Source organism: Arachis ipaensis, chromosome B10 (genome assembly GCF_000816755.2).
Source record: "Arachis ipaensis cultivar K30076 chromosome B10, Araip1.1, whole genome shotgun sequence".
NCBI classification, from domain to species: domain Eukaryota; kingdom Viridiplantae; phylum Streptophyta; class Magnoliopsida; order Fabales; family Fabaceae; genus Arachis; species Arachis ipaensis.
Genome location: NC_029794.2, coordinates 72600488 through 72611041, shown reverse-complemented (window position 1 = coordinate 72611041; position 10554 = coordinate 72600488). Strand labels below are relative to the sequence as shown.

The following is a 10554-nucleotide window of genomic DNA, read 5'->3' as shown; positions in this document are numbered from 1 at the left end:
AAATAAAAATAATTAAACTTTAAAAATAAAAGCAAATATAAAAAGTAAAATCCAAATTCTATTCCTCACCTTTATTTTTCATTTTGTTGTTTGCCGTCCTCGACCATTTAAATAAAATTTTGAAAAACTCTCTTAAGAATAAAATATAGAGTTCTGATTTTTTTCTCTCTCTACTAGTCCAAAATCTACCATAACCCAACACTCATTTTTAAGCTGGTAAAACCTCCGATTGTTAAAAAACTTTTAGATGTTTTCGGGTTTGGTGCACCCTCCAAAACGACGCGCGCTTTGACATTCATTTAAAAAAAAACAAAACCTAAATGGCCAAAAACCTAAAACTCCCCAACGCAGCCCAGTCCTCCCTTTCCTCTCCCATCTGAAACTTTGAACTTTGAAATTAAAAGATCAAAGAACCCTAGCCCCCAGCCCCACAGCCACCGAAGTCCCGCAACCCCGCAGCCCCCACAGCCCCCACATTCCCATTCTCCATGGTCGTCCCCTTCCCTTCGTTGCATGTCTCAACCTAGTCTCTCTTCATTGCGTGTGCCATCGCTGCTTCTTCACCCCTTGTTGTCGGTCGTCGCTACACAGCTCCTCGCTGTGGGTCGTCGCGGTTCTGCTCCTCGCCGTGCGTCATTGTTGCTTCTCTACCTCCTCACCGGTCTTACTGGCTGGTCTTTGCTTCTCTGCTCCTCACTCGCCATCTCTGTCCTCATCATCATCGGTGTGCTATGACTCTTGTGAGGAAGTCCTGAAAGTTTCCTGCTATGAGGCTTTTCATGTCAGTGTAAAGCTGTAGGTTCCGGCACACTATTCTAACTTAATTAGTGATATGAGAAGGATAAGGATAATTATGTGATTTTTTTTATAGAGTGATTATTGGCATTGGTATTCATAAGAAAAGAGTTAATTAGCAAGAGTGGCTGACGGTTTATCGATTTCTTGAGTTGTTGGGTGTTCAGCTAACTGGTGGTGATGGGTAGCTAGAAGAGGGTAAGTGGGTAAGGTAGCAATTCATTGTTACAATTCTTCAAAGCATTTCTTCCCAAAACATTTCTCTATTAGCACAATGACTCTGACCAAAAGTTTATTTTGACATCTTTCTCTTGAAAAATAATTTAGCCTTACATTTTTCCTACTAAAGACCTTCAAACTAATTAAGCTCCACATAGGCTTGCTGCTTGAGATTTTGTTAACTAAAGTGACAATGATGAGGGCTTAAATGATAGGGTCATTGATGATGGAAAGAATGAAGAACTGGATGATAAATTTGATGATTTTCTTGATAGCAAGCCTGTTCTAGAACTACAGGGTGTGGATCCAAAGAGGGGTTGGAGATGGTAGTCATTGTTTAATTGTTTATGATTTTTATTTGTTACTATAGACATTACTAGAGATGAGAACTAACCAGACCTGTAAATTATCAAACCAATTTCTAACCAATTTCTACTTATCAACCTTACTTTTATTGTTTTGGAGTTAAGCAATTCTGCCGTGTACTAACAGATTCTTTATTGTTGTTGATTATATTTAGTTGATTGTAATTTTGTTGATTCAGGCAGATTATTCAATAGTGTAATAGTCACTTAGCTAATTTTGTTGATTATATTTGGTTGATTGTAATTGTAATTTTGTTGATTAATTTTGTTGAATTTGTTGTTGTGTTGCTTAAAAAATCACTTAGGTAAATCTTTTGTTGCTGTAAATTTTTTTGTTCCTTTGCCATGTATATTGATTTTTTTTTGTTGAATGGAAAATTTAGAATGAGTGTATAGTTTCTGTGATGAGGATATTGATGCTTTGATAAGCATGTGCTTATGCCTTTGGTTGGTAATGCAATAAAGTTTTGAATGTTCAGCAGATTATTGATATTGGCAAAACTCTACCATTGTTCATGGAGCTTCAAATTTTAGGTGACAGGATGCGAAGAACCATGCTCTACAAAGTGTCTTGTTTTCAATGTTGCAGGTCTTATTTAATTTGAGCTGAACCGTTTGGTTATATTGACTGTGTGATTTCCTCACATGTTTGTGCTAGCTGAACAATTTGAAACTATAGGTACTAGAGAAAGTAAAGCTCAAATTTTCTAGACAAAAATTTTTAGAATTGTATTAATTGACATCATATTGTTATTGATCATGTCCTAGATATTAATTGCTAATTTCATTTTATAACTATCTTTTGATTTTATAGGTACTTTACATCAACAAAGTGTTGGTGCTAAAGGTTTGAAAACTGTTTTAAAGCTTAGGAGGAATGGCTCTGCGGCATCTAATATAAATAGTGTTGCTTCTTATTGTGTTGCAATATTATGCTTACTATTTCAGAGTTTGTTTGTAACTCCTTTAAAGCGCATGAGTAGCTTGTGTTTCAATGAAAAGCTATTTTTTCTGTCACTTTACAAGGTGATTTAATTTTCTTAAACTTCTATTATCTCATATTTGATAACAACCTACTCGGTTACATATATTTTAAAAAAAGAAGTTCTAAGAACATTTTCTTTGTGCAGGTCTTGGTTTCTATCTCAGAAACTGCTCCCATCATTTTATACATTAGAGATGTTGAGAGCCTTGTTCTACAATCATCAAGGTTATACAACTTGATACATAATGCTTCATTATTTTTGAAAATTGGTAGGCATTTATCCTTTTTCGTGCTCTTATTGACGAAGAATCTAAATTATAATTAGTGTTACATCTTGTTTCTAATTTTTATTTTGGTTTTTTATATCTTTTTTTTATATCTTGTTTCTTATGTTAAACATCTACAAGTGATTCGTGCAAAAATATTCTATCATAATATGGAAACAGTTAGTATAAATGATCATAATTATTATGATTATTTAAGTTAATAGTGTGAGATTATGCAAATTTTTTTAATCAATTGCTTTGTCAAGGTCTAAACTCTACTCTTCGATTGTTACATCGATAGGTGGAAGCCATCAAAAAAATTGTTGAGTATGTTGCTCAACTGAAAAAGAGTTGGAAAAGGACATGGTAAAAATTTTAAAGTTTGTATTCATTGTTGAATAATACGAGTATAGTTTTTTGTTTTTCCTGAGCATTTTTAAAGGAAAAACAAATCTTGTTTCTTAAGCCAGTGTTTTTTGGTTGGTGGTCTTTTCAGGTGTGTGGCACTTATTAGAAGCTTTTCTATGAGAAAGGAGATGTATGAATATGATGGAGTTTGTAATTTGTAGTTTATATTTTGGACATTTATAATTCCTTATTTTTCTTGTCCTATGCATCTATCTAGTTCTTTAGGATTCTTCAATGTGTCTTGTTAGTTTGTAATTTAAAGTTTATATATGGAAGATTTATAAAACAATCTTAGTTAAATGAAAGATATTTGAACTATCTATGTTATTATATATTATATAAATGTTGACTTATTGAGTAAATTAGTTAATATATTAATTAATTAAAAATAATATAATTTGGCAAATTATGCGTGTAATTTGTATTAAAAAAATTACTACAAAATAAATAGTGTTTTGTAACTAGAAAAAAAAAGTTACAAAATTAAGTTACATTTTGTAACAAAATTTTACAATAGGAAAAAAAATATTGTCACCTGATGAGCGAATAATTTATACGCTTTTTGGCATTATTTTGTAGGTAGTTTTTAGTATATTTTAGTTACTTTTTATTATATTTTTATTAGTTTTCAAGAAAAATTCACATTTCTGGACTTTAATATGAGTTTGTATATTTTTCTGTGATTTCAGGTATTTTCTGGCTGAAATTGAGGGACCTGAGCAAAAATCTGATTCAGAGGCTGAAAAAGGACTGCAGATGCTGTTGGATTCTGACCTCCCTGCACTCGAAATGGATTTTCTGGAGTTACAGAAACCCAATTGGTGTGCTCTCAATTGCGTTGGAAAGTAGACATCCAGGGCTTTCCAGAAATATATAATAGTCCATACTTTGTCTGAGTTTTGATGACACAAACTGGCGTTCAAACGCCAACTTTCTGCCCTATTCTGGCATTAAACGCCAGAAACAGGTTACAAACTAGAGTTAAACGCCAGAAACAGGCTACAACCTGGCGTTTAACTCCAAGAAGAGTCTCTACACATGAAAGCTTCAATGCCTAGCCCAAGCACAGAGCAAGTGGGCCCCGGAAGTGGATTTCTGCACTATCTGCACTTAGTTACTCATTTTTTGTAAACCCTAGTTACTAGTTTAGTATAAAAACTACTTTTAGAGATTTATTTTGTATCCAGTTTTCATATTTCGAAACTGAGACCATTGATCACGTTCTGGGGGCTGGCCATTCGGCCATGCCTAGACCTTTTTCACTTATGTATTTTCTACGGTGGAGTTTCTACACCTCATAGATTAAGGTGTGGAGCTCTGCTGTTCCTCATGAATTAATGCAAAGTACTATTATTTTTCTATTCAATTCAAGCTTATTCTTATTCCAAGATATTCACTCGCACTTCAACCTGATGAATGTGATGATCCGTGACACTCATCATCATTCTCACCTATGAATGCGTGCCTGACAACCACTTCCGTTCTATCTGCAATAGCTTGAGCGTGTATCTCTTAGCCTCCATTCCGAAAGATCAGAGTCTTTGTGGTATAAGCTAGAATCAATCGGCATCATTCTTGATATCCGGAAAGTTTAAACCTTGTCTGTGGTATTCTGAGTAGGATCTGGGATGGGATGACTGTGACGAGCTTCACACTTGCAAGTGTTGGGCATAGTGACAGATGCAAAAGGATCAATGGATCCTATTCCAACATGAGTGAGAACCGACAGATGATTAGCCGTGCGGTGACAGTGCACTTGGACCATTTTCACTGAGAGGACGGACGGTAGCCATTGACAACGGTGATCCCCCAACATACAGCTTGCCATGGAAAGGAGTATGAATGATTGAATGAAGACAGTAGGAAAGCAGAGATTCAGAAGCAACAACCATCTCCATATGCTTATTTGAAATCCCACCAATGAATTACATAAGTATTTCTATCTTATTTTATATTTTATTTATATTTTAATTATCAAAACCTCATAACCATTTGAATCTACCTGACTGAGATTTACAAGATGACCATAGCTTGCTTCAAGCCGACAATCTCCGTGGGATCGACCCTTACTCACGTAAGGTTTATTACTTGGACGACCCAGTGCACTTGTTGGTTAGTTGTGCAAAGTTGTGAAGAAGAATTGAGATTATGATTGTGCGTACCAAGTTGCTGGCACCATTAAGATCACAATTTCATGCACAATCACCAAAAATATTTTGAAGATCAAATTTTTTTATCACTTTTGTAGCGACTTTTGGTTTTTTGTATCACAAAAATTTGTTACAAAATATTACTTTGAAATGTAACAGTTTCATTTTTTGTTACAAAAACTTTTTGAAACGGGACATACTGCAACGGCACCCTTTTTTGTTACAAAATTCTTTTGTTTCAAAATTTTGATTTTTTGTAACAAATTTTTTTGTTACAAATATTGCTTTTTCTTGTAGTGCACCTATGATCATCATTCTTCATGCAAGTTTGTAAAAATATTTAATAGCTCAATTCAATTGTGGTTTAGCATGGTTGTTAATACCTTTGGCCCTTGTGCTTATGTATGTATTCTTGGGAATTGATTTATTTTGACCAAGCAATTGCATTCATTTAGATAGTTGCATATAGTTTAGTTCCATTGAATAAATGTCATACCCTTTACTTCATTCTTGGTTTAGAATGAGGACATACTAAGGTTTAAGTGTGGGGAGGTTGATAAACCCCATTTGTAGGGTTTATCTCGTGTTGAATTTAGGACATTTTGATAACTTTTCCTCACATTTATTCAATGAAATAGCATGGTTTTGTGATTGTCTCCTTATTTGTGCTTGGATGTGAAAATATGCTTTTAGACCTTTAAATTGATAGTTTTAATCTTCCTTTGATTCCACTAGATGCATTGATTTGTTTGCTAGTGATTTCAGGTTGAAAAGGGCTAGGAAAGGATCAAAGGAGTGAAAGGAAAGTATACAAAGTGGAGAAATCATGAAAAGCCAAAGATTTGGAAAAAGCTCATGGACGCACGCGCGCACTATGCGCCTACGCGCAGATTCCGAAATGCTCCAGGGACGCGTACGCACCAAAGGTCGCACGTGATATTTAAGGAGGAACTCGTGCCTGGCGATTTTGGAGGGTTTCTAGCCCCATTTGGAGCTGAGTTTTTGGCGGGAAAAAGCTAAATAAACCAAGGAATGAAGGGGAAGGTATCATCATCACTTCACAACACACATTAGGTCTAGTTTTAGTTAGTTTTAGAGAGAGAAGCTCTCACTTCTTTCTAGGATTAGGATTAGGATTAGTTCAATAATCTTAGATCTAGGTTTCAATTCATGCTTTCATCTTCTTCTACCTCTCAATTCCTTGTTGTTGCATTCATCATTCTTCTATTGTTTGTTATAATTTCTTCTACTTTGTTTATATGCTTTGTTGTAGATCTACTTTTGTTCATTCTATTTTCTTTCAATTCAATTTGAGGTAATTCATGATAATTATGTTTCTTTTGATTGTTGTTATTAATTCCTTACAATAATTGTTGTTAGATTATATTCTTGTTGTCAATTTACTATGATTTCCTTTTGTGCCTTCCAAGTGTTTGTCAAAATGCTTGAAAAGATGTTAGAGTAGATTTTAGTGCTCTTGGCTTGGGAAGGTAACTTAGGAACTCTTGAGTTACTAATGTCCAAGTAATTGATGATTGGGAGCCATTAACTCTAGATCTCACTAATTGAATTGGTGGAGAACTAGGACTTATGGACTTGGATTGATATAGCTCATTTGACTTTCCTTTACCTAGTTAGAGGATGACTTAATGGGATTGATCCATGCCAATTCTCATGTTGTGGTTAGTGATAAGGATAGAGATCCTTGACCACCAACCCTTGCCAAGACCTTTTTGTCATTTGGTTTCCTTTGCGCTTTACTTTTCATGTCCCTTATCCAAAATCCCAAAATATACAACTCATAACCAATAACAAGGACACTACCCTGTAATTCCTTTGAGAGACGACCCGAGGTTCCAATACTTCGGTTTATAAATTTAGGGGTTTGTACTTGTGACAACAAATGTTTGTATGAAAGGATTATTGATTGGGTTAGAAACTATACTTTACAACGAGATTTCATTGTGGAATTCTAAACCGTCAAAAATCCATTCATCAAGACACTCTTAGCTCAGTCCAAACACTCACCAAGCGGGTCCCGGAAGTGGATTTTTGCACTACAAGCCTAAGCCTATCATATTTTTGTAATCCTTAGTTATTAGATTAGTATATATAGGAGAAGATCACCCTTGTTTTAGGATCTTCAACCACCATAGAACATTATTTCATATTTTCAAGTTTCATTGTACATTATGAGCCATTAAACCTCCTAGGTTAAGGTTAGGAGCTCTGCTGAGTTTTATGGATTAATAAAAGTACTAATATCCTATTTCAATTCGTGTTTGATTCTCTCCTAAGATGTATCTTCATTCTTCAACCTTATGAATGAGTTGAACCATCACAAGTTATCTCTATTATACATGGGTTCAGCGAGCGTCTTTCATCGGATATCAATGAACCACTAGCTTGAGGATACGTCTCTTAGACGGCTAATCCACAACTTTGTTGGAAACTTCTCGAGACATCAGTACAACCGAGGTATGGGGAGATTAAGGTCTTTGTGGTAAAGGCTAGAATCAAGGCGCAATATTCTCTGATTCGGAAGATTTGACCTTGTCTGTGGTGTTTTGAGTAGGATCACCAAGGGGATGAACTGCAGGAGCTTCACCCTCATTCAGACTGGATGCGCACTAAACCTGGTGTTCATCCTAGAGGAAGATTGGCGGCCTCTCAACCGGCGTTGATCACATACAGCCTGCTATAGAAGAAATATTCACAATTGGAGTAGACAGTAAGAAAGTATTGATCTAGAAGAACAAAGCATCTCCAAAGCCTTAACCATCTTCTTATCATTGAATTCACACTTACTGAGTAACGTTATCTTTATTTTACGTTTATGCGTTTAAACAACTACACAACTTTTCTATCCACCTAACTAAGATTTACAAGATAACCATTATTTGATCCAAGCCGACAATCCTCGTGGGATCGACCCTGACTCACCTCAGGTATTACTTGGACGACCTAGTGCACTTGCTAGTTCAGTTGTGCAAAGTTAAATTTCGCGCACCATGTATTGATGTGGTTTGGTTGATGAAGGCCTTATTTTTCTTCATCTATGCAATAATGTTAAGCTATTACCTAAAAGATATGTGACCATGACCACTACCAGGTTTTGAACTTTGAATTGGTTGTGTACTAGGCATCACTATAATGTAGCTGATGCAAGACTAGCACAGCATGTTGAGAGAAGGATTGTAGATGGCCTTCTTATTAGTTGTGTTGCATCTTGTTCCAATATCTAAGCGCTTATTATGGATGTTGGAACTGGTTTTAGAACTCAAGTTTACAAGTTGTCACCATTTTTCTTGCATAAGGTGAATTTGTATGTTATATATTGTATTTGCCTATAACTCTATTCTCTATTTTCAAGTTTTGAAGCTTTTCCACGAGACTCTACTTCTATTTAGGAATGAATTATGGAGCAGTGGGAAAAGAACTATTATATTACTTAAATAGCTAGAGCTAGTAATGGAAGCTCTCTTGTGGTTTGTTTAATTTGATTTGTTAAGTAACATGATAAATATGAATTTGTACTTCTCTCGGAAGGTTATTCATGTTATCAAATACCATGAAAAATTTAATGTTTCACTGTTCTATTTATATTTTGAGATCTTATTTCAAATTTAGGTTTCTAGCTATAATTTGGTCTTTCAGTTGATCACATCATAATTTAACTGTAGAGACTAAAGGAATAGAAGAGTGCAAATTCTACTGATATTAGAAATCAAAGTCCTCTATAAGGTTTAGCTTAGTTATAGTAATTTATATCTAATGTGACTTTGCTTTGCATCTTAATAAAACAGGTACTGAGCTTTCATATAGTAAAGTGGCTGAAACGAAAGTTCTCGAGCATTGAGAAGGAAGAATAGCAATACCAGAAATAATCTATTCTGGCTGAGTCTAAATTGTATTGCTCTCACACCTATGGAACAGTTCTGTTAATAGTGTTTACTTAGTGTTAGTGTATAAATCACTGTATAAAACTGAGATTGAGACAAGTGTATTCACTCAACTATATTGATATGTTAGTTGGTTACTTTAATCACAACTTATCTTAATTGTTGATTATCATTTTTTATTTTTAGATTTATTTTGTGATTATCATCATTTTGGAACGTGATTATGCTTTTAAAAAAATTAAATCTCATAAAATAAAATAGGCTATAGTCACGGTTTTAAGGTGGGGTGACCATAGATAAGCTATGGTCACAGTAAAAACCGTGTCCATAGACCATAGATAAGACTATGGTCACGGTTTTAAGGGGGAGTGACCATAAAGACTATGGTCACAGTTTTAAGGTGGGGTGACCATAGATAAGGTTATGGTCACAATTTTAATAAAAGGGTGACCATAGATTAGGCTATGGTCATGATTTTAATAAAAGGGTGACCATAGAGCAACCTATGGTCACGGTTTTTACACAACCATAGATTAACCTTTGGTCACGGTAAAAAAATGTGACCTAAAGTGCCAGAATTTGAACACTACAACCGTGACCATAGAAATCGTGACCATAGATAAAAAAAAAAAAAACCGTGACCATAAGTCTATGGCCACAGCAGAATAGGCCACAGTGGAAAAATCGTGACCATAGACCTATAATCACCTTTTTCCCTAGCTATGGTCACAGTTTTTCACTGTGGCCATAGACCTTTTTTTGTAGTGCTAGACCTGTCGAACCCTTTATTTCTCACATAAAATTCACACAAGTTCATTCGTAAGTCATAACAAGATGACTTCAAAGAGAATTAAAAATTACTATTTAATATTAAGAAAAACAAATAAGCGAGACTTTGAAGAATAAATCAAAAGCTTAAAGGACAACTGCACATTTGAATTAAACAAAGAGTATGAAAGCAATTAACGTAGATTAAAACACATAAAGGGACAGTTAACAATAAAATATATCATGTACAAGAAATAGGGTGAAAACAACATCTAATAAAAGATTAGGTTGCAGTGGCGGGGAAGCGTGTTGCGCTGCGGGTAAAGCTTGTTGCGGTGGCAGTAGAAGCGGATTGCAACGGCGAAGATATATAAAATTATATATTAAATATGATTATTGATTAAAATCATTGACTAAAATAATATGTCTATTATATCAGTACTGGTATTTAATAAATAGGAGTGAAAATACATCTCATAGTATTCAATTATGATTTTATTAATTTTTTTAAAGTAAAAAAATAAAAATTTTTTAATCATTAATCTATAACTTAAAGATTAATAAAAAAATGTATAAAAAAAAAGAAAATGAAAATCTAATTTTTATCACTCTGTAAACTAGACGATCTTGAAAAGAGAAAAAGTTAGTGACAACGGTAAGAGAGAAAGAGAAGGAGGCGTTAGAGAAAGCAAGTGA

General features: G+C 34.5%; 1 long non-coding RNA gene across 2 annotated transcripts; it reads left to right on the top strand.

The window, feature by feature from the left end:
- LOC110267644 lies at positions 308-3315 on the top strand. 2 transcript variants are annotated; one of them, XR_002355493.1, is made up of 4 exons: positions 308-795; positions 1862-2405; positions 2510-2996; positions 3127-3315. It is a non-coding gene; the product is annotated as an uncharacterized LOC110267644 (long non-coding RNA). The 2 variants fall into 2 exon arrangements; XR_002355492.1 differs by having other exon boundaries at positions 1862-2589; positions 2932-2996.